The sequence below is a fragment of the Bicyclus anynana genome, chromosome 6 (genome assembly GCF_947172395.1).
Source record: "Bicyclus anynana chromosome 6, ilBicAnyn1.1, whole genome shotgun sequence".
NCBI lineage: Eukaryota > Metazoa > Arthropoda > Insecta > Lepidoptera > Nymphalidae > Bicyclus > Bicyclus anynana.
The window spans coordinates 13767221-13780669 of record NC_069088.1 but is presented as its reverse complement, the minus strand read 5'-3'; the positions used below and the strand labels follow the sequence as shown (position 1 = coordinate 13780669).

Here is a 13449-nt window from a genome sequence, read left to right as displayed (position 1 = left end):
TGTAATTGTAAATCTAGGAATTAGAAAAGCAAAAAGGTCTTAAAACTCGGTATAGCTATACTTTTAATAATGTGACCTGTGAACAAATAAGCTCCTGCATATTATACCAGAGTAAATGTTACTATCTTGAGCAAGTTAAGATCAATTTATGGTTACAAGCTTACTGGTGATAATAACAATAAGAGGAATAGTGAAATAATTTATTATACGCCGATAGTATAAAATATAGTATAAGATTAACTGATCTTAATAACTGAAGGTTACAAGTGATTATTAGTGGTTATGAATGGTGTATCTTAATTTATCTGTGAACGTAGGTAATTGCCTATAATGACAACCAATAATACTAAATCCGCTAACATCTAGGACACATTAGTTTTGTATAAACCGTCAATTTGTAACAGATAGAATAAAAATCAAGGTTAAGCAAAAATAATGATGCAAAGTGTTAACATATGAACACAATAATTGTATTACGAAAAACCAAAGATAAAATCAAGAAAACACAATTTTCATAGATTTACATAAAGAAGATTTCAGTGATGACTCGCATCTTTGAACAGATATAACAAAAAGTAAAGGCAAACCAAAATAATATAAAATGATGCTAAGTCTACTACTAACAAACGAAGTTATAAAAGCCGAAGAAGACTATAAAATACAACCATAAAACACAAAAATACTAACAATGAATAAGGTAGTAAAATAATATCAAAATTAGACAAAAAAAACACAGTTGTATAGGGCTTGATCGGAACCACTTTGCTAAAGGCATTCATGATAAACTGATAAATGATTTTGTTATCGAAAATAGTTTCACAATAACTCTAATGTAATTTATGACAGGAAAGAAAGAAACGAAAAAAATAGAATGAAGTGGTGTATAGAGAATGTCATTGGTAAAAATTAAGGATGACAAGGTCACTCGCTAACTACGTATTTATTTACGACAAATGAAATATTTATAGTGATCAGAAGCAGATACAAGAAGTGGCATTATACTTGTAGGATCGATATAAGTCAGCTTTGATCTAACTGTATCTACGTAAATAAAGTTAAAACTTCTTTTTACTGTAATTATTATCTATCTGTAGCGTACCTTGAACCTTTGATCTAAACAGGCGGAAACTATTGCTTGGCTTTATACATACTAATTATGAAAATCTAATTAAACTACCCAATGATGCGTTGTTAATAGGAAAGTACGACTGGATAGTAGCCCATTTAAACCAACTGTTTATCTCTATTCGCTTTTTGTTGAATAACATAAGATCAAGATGACATATATTTTCAGTTCAGTTTCCTATACATTAACAACCATAAGCAGCAAGGAAAGTAAAACATCTACGTCTATATGAAAGTTCCTTCACCATCCATGGAAGCGGTTTTTTTACTATTTGTGACCATGAACTTATAGTGGGCGATATTTAGGTATCGATATCCTGCTTACTGTTATCACAAATTCACCACACAGATGAAATGTAATCTTCTATAATGTATTCACAGAATATAAAACAAACTCGCTTTCCGCGTTTGAACGATTAGATCCTTTATTGTACGCAACGGAATTTAATTCGATTTTCTACAATAGATAGAGTCATTCAAGAAAATGTTTTAGACGTGTAGTATAATAAAAGATGCCATGGTTCAAAGTTTACACGAGCAAGTCTCTATGTCTATCGAAACAATCATTTCTCCAGAATAATAATTATGCGAGTCTTCCAAATTACGATATATGACTTTTGAGCTTATTACTTTCAAAAGTCTCCTTATTATCCTCAATAAACCTCATCTGGTGGCTTTATAATGACAGCCATTTGAATTTCTGATACTTTTTAATTCAAAACGGACTTTAATATTAATTTATTGCTTATAGTGTAGTCCACTCAGAATTTCAATAAGAATATCAAGAACGAATTCAGGTTATATATAAATAAGGTGAAATTTATTATGCATTAATTAAACTTGAAAAATGAGGTTTATAAAGATTTCATTGTTTAAATAATTACACTGCTTCTAGCTATGATTAATTGATTGATCGACATGTTCCGTGGTTTGACTCGTTTTTCCCAAATGAGTGAGAGAGATATAAGATGTGTTTTAATAAATGAGCTGACCTTTGCGAGAACTTACGCAAATTTTTTTTCTCAAGGGACATTTGAACGCTATCGTGATTCTTTGGTATTTTGGTAGGCAAAAATAGAGTATCCTTGTTTAAGAAACCCATTTGGGCAAAATTTTTTTTTAAGGTCACGTGGTAGGCAGCAATAATTAAATTTTTGTTGTTTCAGCCGATCTTTCAATTGGAAAATAAATCACATTCTCGAGGGAGTTTGTAAACTAAAAATGTCTACTTCTGACAATAAAACATTATGTAGCATACGCAACTTCCTAGTCCCGCTTGTGCACAAAGTAATTGATAAGGTTTCATACCCATTAGTTACTGTAAGTTGCTAAGGAGTTTAAGCATTAGCCCGTTGTTGCTGCCTATGTTGCTACTCACAAATTTAACTAACTTGAAAGCGCTTATGATCGTGCCTATGTTGCTACTCACAAATTTAACTAACTTGAAAGCGCTTATGATCGTCAAACGATTGGAAAGGGACCCAAGAAATAGGAAATTGCATTCCTAAGAGCTCTACTAACCCGAAGATTTATAAACAATAAAAAAGCAACATTTCTGTGATCTTAAGCTTTTTTTTATTTAGGTAAATCTTTGATTTGCAAAGAATATTTTGCTTTGCACATTTTATCCAAGGGCAAACGAAGGTTGGTGAGGTTGCTTTCTGGCTCAAAAATTTTCATCAATAGGTAAAGATGAATTTCAGGTCAATTCGAGCAGAAGGTGAATTAAGTCAAGATATTAGCCTTAATGGTTGCTAGCCTCCGATAGATGACAGAAATACGAGAATAAGTTCTCTATTCGGTAGAATAACTCAAGAAATAGAATAGCATTGGACAATCAATCTGCAAGAAGACAATCTGCAAGAAAAATTCTAGTGCAAGAACTAGATTTTCATTGATCTACGATAAAACAATAACAATTTACAAGGTGATAATTATTAATTACCTTGAATACATAGTTTCATTATTATTAAGGAATTAACAGGAAAAGCAATATTTTGGCAAGTATTAAGTAAATTTCAGTTTGGTATTTAATCTGATTAGACAACATTCTAAACATTTTAAGGCACCTTAAGGGTCGATATTGAGAACATTTTTTGATCACGGATTTCGATGCGGTCGATCGAAATCGAAAGTATGAATTTGCTTTTCAATTGAGTAATAAGAAAAAGTTGCTCTACTAGTCCTGTCAAAATTTATGTTCCACCCTAGGAATTTCTGAAATTTTTATAAAACAATATTTACCGCCACACAAGGCATCATCTATAAGTTTATCGTAAGGTTGAATCCAAGTAGAGGCCTCTAAGAGGTGGTCAATCATAAATACAATCTGTGCAATCATTTAAGAAGTTGCAAAACTTAGATTATCCTGCATCTTAGCCCTAATATTCATATTTGAAAATATTTTTCGTCTAACAAAAAACCTCCTAAATAAAGTAAAGGGTTATTTTTAGTGGGAAAACTAAATTTTGTAGTTTCGCTCTAAATATCGTGCTGTGGCCGTTAATACTGCAAGTATAATAACGTATTATAGTCGGATCTGATATATTGCTGCTGTAGGATTAATAATATCTTGAACTATTTGCATATATGTAAACTATGATAGGCATCTGGTTTTCATAAGTATCTGCCTATCGATGGAATAAAGTCGCGTTTACACCGATAATTTGGTCATTAGGTAGGTATGATTGTTTTAGTAAGGTTACTAAAGGTATTTCGATAACTTGTTTTGTAAACAATATACCCAATTTAGGAGTGACAAAAACTTACGATATTACTGCTTTATCGTTTGTATTCAATAGGAAACCATGAAGTTCACTCTAAATTAGACACTCAAACAAACCAATTGGTTAAGTTACTGCTTTTTCATTAACATGGCAATAATAGACGAAAGTGTTTCACTGCACACTTTTGTATGTCTAATATCTCCAATCCTGAGGTACCATCTACCATTACTATCTGAAAGACGCTGGTTACAGGTTATTTGTATTAATTGAGTAAAAATTTGATTTAATAGGAAGATTATCTAAGTAAGATCTAAAGTGTATCCGATATAATTACATTATGTATCCCTCTTATGTAAAATCTTATGTTTTTGATCTGTCAGACAGCAACAATTCAAATATAAAGCCTTTTTTACACTGCTAGGCTTTGATAGCTAAAGCTGAATAATCTAAAGATGGTTGTTGGGTTATTTGAGGTGCAATGAAGCTGCTTCTTTAAGATATATTTTGTAAACATATCCATGTAGTGATTTCGAAAACACGTTAGACGATTTTTTGCGAATTGAGTACAAATATAGATGTTTTTTGTATATAGATAGTTTTAGTATTTCTTTAATCTGAATTATTTATTGGGTGTAATTGATAAGCTATTAATAAAAGCTGTTTCTTATGATATCTTAATTGGTAATTCTGTATTGAAATCACTAATAGGTAAGTATTCAATAAAAATAACGAATCTCGTTGTTGAAACAGCATCTTTATGGGCAGGAAATTAGTATTCCTATAAAATATACAAATGTGGCCATTAATGCTTTGACATTATGAATATTAATTTAAGAAATTTCGTCTTGTATATTATTTTAAACATGACAGCTAGAACGCCTTCGCGGTTTCTTAATTGGAATCTGTTGGATATATTGTGGACCGAATTTTAATGAATATAATGTGACTACATTTATTACCATTTTTGTCTCAATAAAATATAGTTCGTTATGTGTCCGCAGCAGCGACCGTCTCTAATGTAGATATAAATTTAATTTTAATCGTAGAAATGCGTTCAAATGTAACCTCATAAAGTTTCGTGAAAGATAGACCGTGTGTATTGTTTACAAACCGTTTTTTTCTTATCATCGTTCAGTTATCGAAACCTTGTCCACATTGGTGCCTGTTGCTATAATAATTCGGATTTCTTCGATGTGAATTTATAATGAATCTTTATTGTAATCTAGGTTTACTGGCAATATTGCTTTAGCCAGTCAGTTTTGGTTTATAAGATTCTCAACACTCAATGTTTTAAAGTAACGAAACTCATTGAAGTCGTGTCTTCCAACACGTTGGAACGATAGCTGTGTATTTGTAATGATGTTTGAGGCAGCATTATAAATGAAAGCATTCTCAAACTCGTCGGCGAGTGGTCGCGAGGCGAGAGGCGCGAGGTGCACACGTGCGGCACTAGTCGCTGCTCAGCTCGGGCCGACACCGACGGGCAAGGCGCGACCGTCATTCATGTTTGCTCAATTTTTTGCGATCAGAACGATCACCGAGCAGCTACTCCACGCACGCGGGCGTGGGATCTATCCGGACGACTCCGCTCGTCACATCCTGGATGCGGAATGACGTTGGACAAGTACTTACGAGCAGACGTTCCACGGTCACCCGTCTCCTACACACATCACACAAGGGCACTCGGGCCGATTAGCCCCACACACTGCACTGAGCTCTGCCGCTCGGCCGCTCGTGCCGCACCGAAACCGCGCCGGTAGGCTCACTGACACACAAAAATACGGCAAACCACCGAATTTTGGCCGCGCAAATCCACGGGAAGGCTCAAAGACCGGCGCGGTCCGGAGCGGCACCTGGCGCGGGCGGGGGGCGGCCCACGCACCGGCCTCGATTCTCGTCCGCCCGCCGCGCGGTTATCACTGCAATATGGCCGCTACTCACTTCCTCGGTGAAGTTCTTCGTTGATTTCTACTCCTGATCTCGATGACGGCGATTTTTGTAACCGTTCCGAACTCGTGCGGATTCACTGCACTTATTCTTATACACATTTTAATGGAAAACCGGGAGCGTTAGCGCTACGCTCCAACGAAACGACCGTTCCGTTCGCTGGCACATTCCGCACTGGCGTCGGGCGCGGGAGCGGGCCGGCGGAGGGCCGCGCCCCGCCGCCGCGCGTCCCTCCGCGCGCGCCTCGCCTTTTTATGAATGGAAGGCGGCCATACTGAATGAACCGCGTACACGAAGCGGTCGGCCGCTATTTTCGCAGGCGAACGGGGACGGAGAGGGGGGCGGGGGCCGGAAGCGAGCTGCGAGCGCTCGCGGTGCCAAATTTTGCGGCGCGGGCGACGGCAGCGGATGTGCTCGTTTATCGAGCTTCCGGCGAAATCCCCGCGCGGCCGCATCCGGGAATTAGGTTTCCGGTCGGCGAGAGTCGTGCCATGCCGCCCACTTTCGTCCTGTGATCGTACTATCTTTTGGTCCTTCGAAAAGCCTCAAACAACACGTGAGCTAGCCAGTAAGCATAGTACTACTATCGGAGGCAATAGTCGAGAAAGGGTTAACGTGAATGCGTTTTCCGGTCGAGCGAACAGATGCCAAGCAGTCGGGCAGCACCAGCAATCAGCCCGTTATCGCGACAGTGGTAGGTAGGTACCTATATCAGTATAATTTCCGCAAGGTTGCAGCGACAATAAGGCGCGTTGTGCACGCGACGTCTCTGTGTCAAGGACGAGCGATAACGCTACCATACGCGACGGCTGACAGCGTACTACTAGCTAGTACCGAAACCAAACTTCCTGCCCAAAAATATTAATCACATAATAATAACTTTGACCCCTTGACACAATTAGTTAAATATCTCTAAAGATATATAGATAATACTATTTTTTTCTTCCAATTCCAACAGTCTTTTAAGCAACACATTTATGTAAATCGAGTAAGAAACATTTTCCGTCTCTATAAGTCAGAGTAAGTAATCAGTGCCAATATTATTCCTATATGTATTTATATATATAAAAAAGTTCGATAAACAATGCAAATTTATGTAGGTAGCGTTTCAACGAATGAGCGAATACATTGCTGATGATGTCATTTCATTGAAGACGTGTCTAGAGAAATGAAATGAAAATTTAATGGTCGCACCATTACTGCGCGGGTGATAGTTATGAGTGGGTACATCTGGCCAGTAGAAAAAGTAACCTCAGGTAGAGATCGTGTTTTTTTAAGGACACAAACTCCAACCAACCATCCATTCAGTCTCGCGGTAATACTTGGAATTGTTGTTTTGTGAATTAAAAATTATCTCTTGTGATCTTTCATTTAGTTATGCCGTAACCACTTAAGCCGTTTTTCAATAATCTATTTATCGGTCGATGAATTGCAACATAGTTATTGTAAGTATTAGATACTTATCGACTAGTTAAACCCAGACATGCTTGATTCGATCTGATATATCAGACAATATGTCTGATCTAGTATAAACTTTGTGATGACAATTAAATAATAATTAATAATACGAGATTACCGCCATGTGGAATGTTGAGTCAACTATTATTGTTCCGATAGTCCTTTCATTCAATGGTCTTTTAGCGAAAAGCTTCGAGCAACATCTTAAGAATATTTCGCTCAACTGCTGAATAAAGGGTCGGATAGTGATTCTTGAGGCGGTGCATATTGTGAGAAGGTTCCTCACTCTGGAGCCTTGACATTTTTTTTCATAAATTGTTAATAGTATTATAGTTTGTATCATTAACATAGTTAAAAAATAAAAAAGGACAAATAAATAAATGACAAAATATTCCTACTTTAAGGATAACCTTCCGCAAAAATCTCAAGTCGATCAACGAAGAAGGTCACAAACTTCATCCGCACTTAACTTGATACAAATATCTCAAGCATTCCGTTGTCATGCGGGTGCCGGGTAAATTTTGTGGCAGAGAGAAAACCTCCGAGTAGAGCTGGGACTTATAACCACGGGTAGAGTTGCCAGGTATCTGGATAAATCCGGACATAGTCAGGCTTTTCTATTCCGTGTCCGGCCGAAATCAACGGTGTCCGGCTTATCCGGCTTTACATTTAGCAAACGAGCGAACGACGAGTGTATGGGAACAAAATTTACGGTACGGTAATGTAGGCTCACCGGCCTTTTTACCCAAATATCAGATCAAACTGACTGCTTTTAATTTCAGCGATCTGGCAACCCTAACCACGGGTAGGGTTAAACAATTGCTTCATAACATATAAACACTCCCCTTCTCCGCTCGTGTTGTTCTCCCTGCCCAGCCAAATTTGGTAAGATCCTATTAGAGCAGCTTTGGTTACCCGTTCTATTCTAGAACGTGCTGCAGTTCTAGCGAGGCCAAGGTCTTTAAGCACGGTTATAGATAAATTTGGCAGGCAATCCTTTTGCATCCGCTACTGCATATAAACTCACCACCATATATATAACCTCTTTGCTAACCACATACCCATTTTTAGTTAAATACTTCATTTGTTAGGTTTTCATATTTATTCACCTTTATAATGTGAATAAATCATCTTTCGTAATGTTTGTCTCATTCTTAGTGTTATATTTATTCAGTTTTGAAAAAGGAATAAGGTCCATTGTGGACATCAAAACAGCCACATTCTGTAAGATTTTAATTATAATGGTCGTTATTTGTTTTGAAACATAACATCGGAAAACTCAACTGGAAATGGTCTGTGTATCACGTTGAAGTCGTTCGGGACAAAATTCCAGGCCCGTGGGACGCCTGTAAGAAATGAGGACACTTTGTGCGCTATTCCTGAATGAATGAAAATCCACCCGGTGGCACAGAAAACATAATATGTACAAGTTGCCGGTGGTCTTGCAGTACACTCAGTATATTATAAGCTGACAGCCGAGAGCCGTGATAGCCTAATTGATATGACATCTGCCTTCGATTCGGTGGATGTAGGTGCGATTCCGGTCAGTAACATGCACCTCTAACTTTTCAGTTATGTGCATTTTAGGAATTAAATATGACGTGTCTCAAACGGTCAAGGAAAAACATCGTGAGGAAACCTGAGAATATTCTTAATTCTCTAGGTGTATGAAGTCCATTGAATTACTATGTACATAGTAATACAATAGACTTCAGAAGTCTGCTAATCCGCATTGGGCCAGCGTGGTCGACTATTGGTCTACCCATTCTGTGAGGAGACTCAGTGTGTCAACTGCTGCTCAACAGTATGCCGAAAAATGGGTTGCTAATGATGTTATAAACCCTACACAGGATTCAAACCCGAGACCTGAAGCCACATAACAATAGGCAGTTGAACAATACCGACGTAGTAATAAAGCAAAGCCGAGGTTAAAATGCTAGTATCAGAAGAATTACTTAAAAACATGAAGGGTCTTTCGACTGGAACATTGGAATCGACATGTGTGCTAATGCCACCGGTTTTTTTGAAGAACTGCATCCGGGTCGGAGCATTTTTTGTTACATTAACGGTCTAACATCCGCTAGTACAAAAATGCGGAGGGAAATAGATTGATCGTGTACATTTTTTGCATACCAAAGCGAAACAGAGTTGCGAATTAGGTGGAATCAATTGGAGAATCTATAAAAAGCTGAAGAGTTTCTTTGTTCGTTTGTTTGGTGGAACGCGCTTATCTCAGAAACTTTAGTTAGGTAGTTTGAATTGAAAACTTAGTATCGTTTAAGTTTACGTCGTCATGATAGAGTACTTCAAATTGTGCGTGAAGCTATAAGCCTTTATGTTGCTAGAGCTCAAAAAGGAATGACTACAACTAAAAGACAAATTAACTATGTCAAAGCAGGCTCAAAATATAATTCCTAAAGTTGAAGTGAATAAATATTATGACCTAACAAATGAACTGACTAAAATTGGCTATGTAGTTAGTCTGTACGCCATACAAGTATGTGCGAGAGGATTATCAGCAAAATCTTTCTATAACTTGCTTAAAGACCTTGGCCTCTCTAGAACTGCAGCAAGTTATATATTAGAACGGGTATCCAAAGCTGCTCTAGTAGGATCTTACCAAATTTGGCTAGGCAGGGAGAACAACACGAACGGAGGAGGGGAGTGTTAATCGATCGTCAAGGAATACCATAACACAACGTCCTTTGGTCACAAGTTTAGTGCTCTACTCGGAGATTTTCTCCGGAGTATTAAATGCTAAGATATTCGTCTCATTATGAGCTGCTAACTGTGGCAACTCTGGGCCTCTTAAAAAGGTTTAGAGTCACTCAGCGGGCGATGGAGCAAGCTTTGCTTGGAGTATTTCTGCGAGATCGAATCATAAATGACGATATCCGAGGTCTTCGGAGAACTGATGGTTCCGAAACTGCTAAAAAGGCGATCACATGCTAAGTATAAGGTAGGTAAAGGACAGTTTTAATTTATTCTCACAATTAATGCTATGTAGAGGCGATTACAGGTATTCCTTTGTTTACGATCTTACAATGCCGTCTAACAATGAGTAGGTAGGTACTGAGGTAGGTATGTGACTCAATACAGGTCCGATACGAAATGTGACGCCCTAAAGGAACAATGGGTGGCCTGAATAGGTATAGCAAGTGAAAACGACACCATCGACTTCCAATTGAAGCTACACAAGGCTACTTCATGGAATGCTAAAGGCACCATCGAGAAAGCGCACAATGAAAAGATGAAATACCTACCTACCATAGAAAGATTGATTTAGGTACAGACATAATATGTATTCTGTGGTACAGGTAAGTATGTAGTAATCTTTGAATAGGTAATGTAATGTAAAGGTATATTATAGTCATAGTTATTTAATCTATACTTATAATAAATCTGTAGAGAGGTCAATTCTGCACATTAAATATATTTCCAAAGAATTATCAGAGGGTGATTAGTGATCGATACTGATGCCAAAAATGCAATCAGTAAAATTTTTGTCTGTCTGTATGTTCGTTATAGAAACAACAATTTTAACGAAACTTGGTACAATTATTCTTCATACTCCTGGGCAGGTTATAGTATACTTTTCATCACGCTACAATCAATAGGAGCAGAGCAGTGAAGGAAAATGTTGGGAACCCTGACCCTTTAGGTTATGGTTATGGTTGGGATAGGATAGTGGTAGGGTAAGGATAGGGTAGAGGGTAGGTTATATTTTTTTAAAGAATATGCCTATAATAAGTATACAACTAAATATAAAAAGCACTATTAAATATTAAAAAAAAATGCTCCTCTGTCATTTTAATCTATATTCGTAGCAGGATAACAAGATCGTTTTGAGGTGAGGTGACTACATACGTTACTTTCTTGATAAAGAAGTGGTATCACAGAATACGTGGTACGTCCTTAGACCATTAATAACGGTCTAAGGGTACGTCTAACGTCGTAAAATTAAAATTTATCAAATCTACAATTTCAGTTGTGGATCTCATCTCGGTGATACCAAACGGCGGATAAAACTGTTTACATAATTATTTCGAAGTGAGATTAAATCGTGGGCCATTATTACCAATAACGTTAGTGGTTCATTAATTATTTATTATATAAACATTTTTATCTTAACAGAATGCGTTTTATTAATCTTATTAAATTGCTATCTACTACAGCTGACGGTGCATTATGCACTTGATCAGTGGCATGCACTTCATAAATAAAAAACCGGCCAAGTGCGTGTCGGGCTACGCGCAGAGTAGTGTTCCGTAGATTAATTTAGCATTTTATTCTCCCATGTAATGCACAAAAATACCGATAACCATACCCCACACCATGGGATAGACGATGAAAAATTCATCCTCACTTTACATGTAAGGAAGGAACCCAAAAAAATTTTTTTTGTAACCTGTTTTTTCATTTTATAGACGAAATTAATGTACATACCCATACTAATTTTTATCTTTCTAGTTTTAACAAACTCTGAGTTATCTCACTGACAACTTTATCTTTTTAATTAACAACAGAATTAATATGCAATTTTCGATTACCAACTAAGTTTTTTAAGTTGGTCCATTATTATTCTTTAAATAGCTATTGCTAACTAGCCGTTATAGTTTTCCTTGTAACTTCATTAAGTATTTAAATACATACCATGAAAGCAAATTCCGAACCTGTATTGGAGGAGTTTTCCATTTTGTACGTATACCTTGTGCCTACCCTACTCGTAGTTACCTGCAAGCCTTTTTCACGCCACCACATTTGATTAATTTTGTTATTTTTTTACTAGCTGACGCCGCGTGGTTCCTGGATAAAATAAAGCCTGTAGCATTTGGGAATAGTGTAGCTTCCCAACAGTGAAAGAATTTTTCAAATCAGTTCAGTAGTTTCAGAGCCTATTCATTGCAAACAAACAAACATACAATTAAATCTTTCCTCTTTATAATATTAGCATAGATTATGTTTCTACATACGCTACAAATAGCACATTTTAACGGTCTTCTTTCGTGTCGTCAATATAATGTATTCTCAAGTAGGATTTTAGATTTTTGTGCTAAAATCTGAACAAACTTCAGTCCTTAACAGTAAGCAGGTATCTATGAAGTGAGACCGTATTTTTCTCGACTATTGATGTTAAATTTCATTAGGATTGGTTAAGTTAGTTACGACAAAAGCGTAACAAAAAAACAAACACACTTTCACATTTATAATATCGGTATGATGATCATTTAATCTATCTATGTATATTTCCTCAATATAATTATGTAGTAGGCGTAGATGAGTCAGACATGATGGGCATGTTTCCATTCATTCTACTTATAGCTACCAAGTCGTAGTAGATAGTCGGTCTTATACGACACTTCAAAATTAACCAGTGCGGATGCTAAAATTTTCCTGGTTAATTCCTGGACCGAGGACAAGAACGATGGTAAACTAACGTCGCCTGTAGCCACACTCGGTCATTCAAGGCCACATTAAAAATTTAACACAGAGAATTTTGCATTATTTTGTTCCAAAGCTAGGAAGTTTTCTATAAATAGAATAATCTTAGACCATGCGTAAATTTGGGGACGAAAAGACAATATCGGATAATAAAAAAAATACAAAATACGGGAGAAATAAATAAAAGGGAGCAACTACCAATAATGTTAATTATAAATTTAAAAAGATGATTAAGAATATTGTACAGAAATGGAATTATAATGATGATGCCTACAGTACGGGTCCAGAGGGGATATTTGAATAGGTACAGGAGCTCTGCTTAGTCGCTTATAAAGTGTTGCGGTTGTGAAGCGAGCTAAACAGCCGTGGGTTCGATAGAAATCAGGTTTCGTTTGTTATTCCGGCGGCGGCGCGGCCGCAAGCGGAAGCCCTAGCCTCCGCCGCGCTTTCCATCCGCCTCGCCGCGCCCGCGCAGCCTTCGTTATTAGACGGCTTTAGCTTTTAGTAGCAGAGCTTTCTGTGTCAACCGTGGAAGTACTACTGCCGTGTCGTGTCATTCAGCAAGAAATTCATTTTGAATTTTTTGACGGCCTCCGTGGCGCAGTGGTATGCGCGGTGGATTTACAAGACAGAGGTCCTGGGTTCGATCCCCGGCTGGGCTGATTGAGGTTTTCTTAATTGGTCCAGGTCTGGCTGGTGGGAGGCTTCGGTCGTGCCTAGTACACCCTACCGACCAAGACGTACCGCCAAG

General features: G+C 37.4%; 1 protein-coding gene across 5 annotated transcripts in view; it reads right to left on the bottom strand.

The window, feature by feature from the left end:
* The window catches only part of LOC112050724 (protein sprouty), a 58554-nt gene that overhangs the window by 1540 nt on the left and 43565 nt on the right, over positions 1–13449 (bottom strand). The window contains exon 1 of one of the 5 annotated variants that reach the window (XM_024089062.2): positions 5793–5985. The exons of 3 other annotated variants lie outside the window; for them this stretch is intronic. The gene's annotated coding sequence lies outside the window, so the exon portion shown is untranslated. One more of the 5 variants, XM_052882054.1, reaches the window with a different exon arrangement.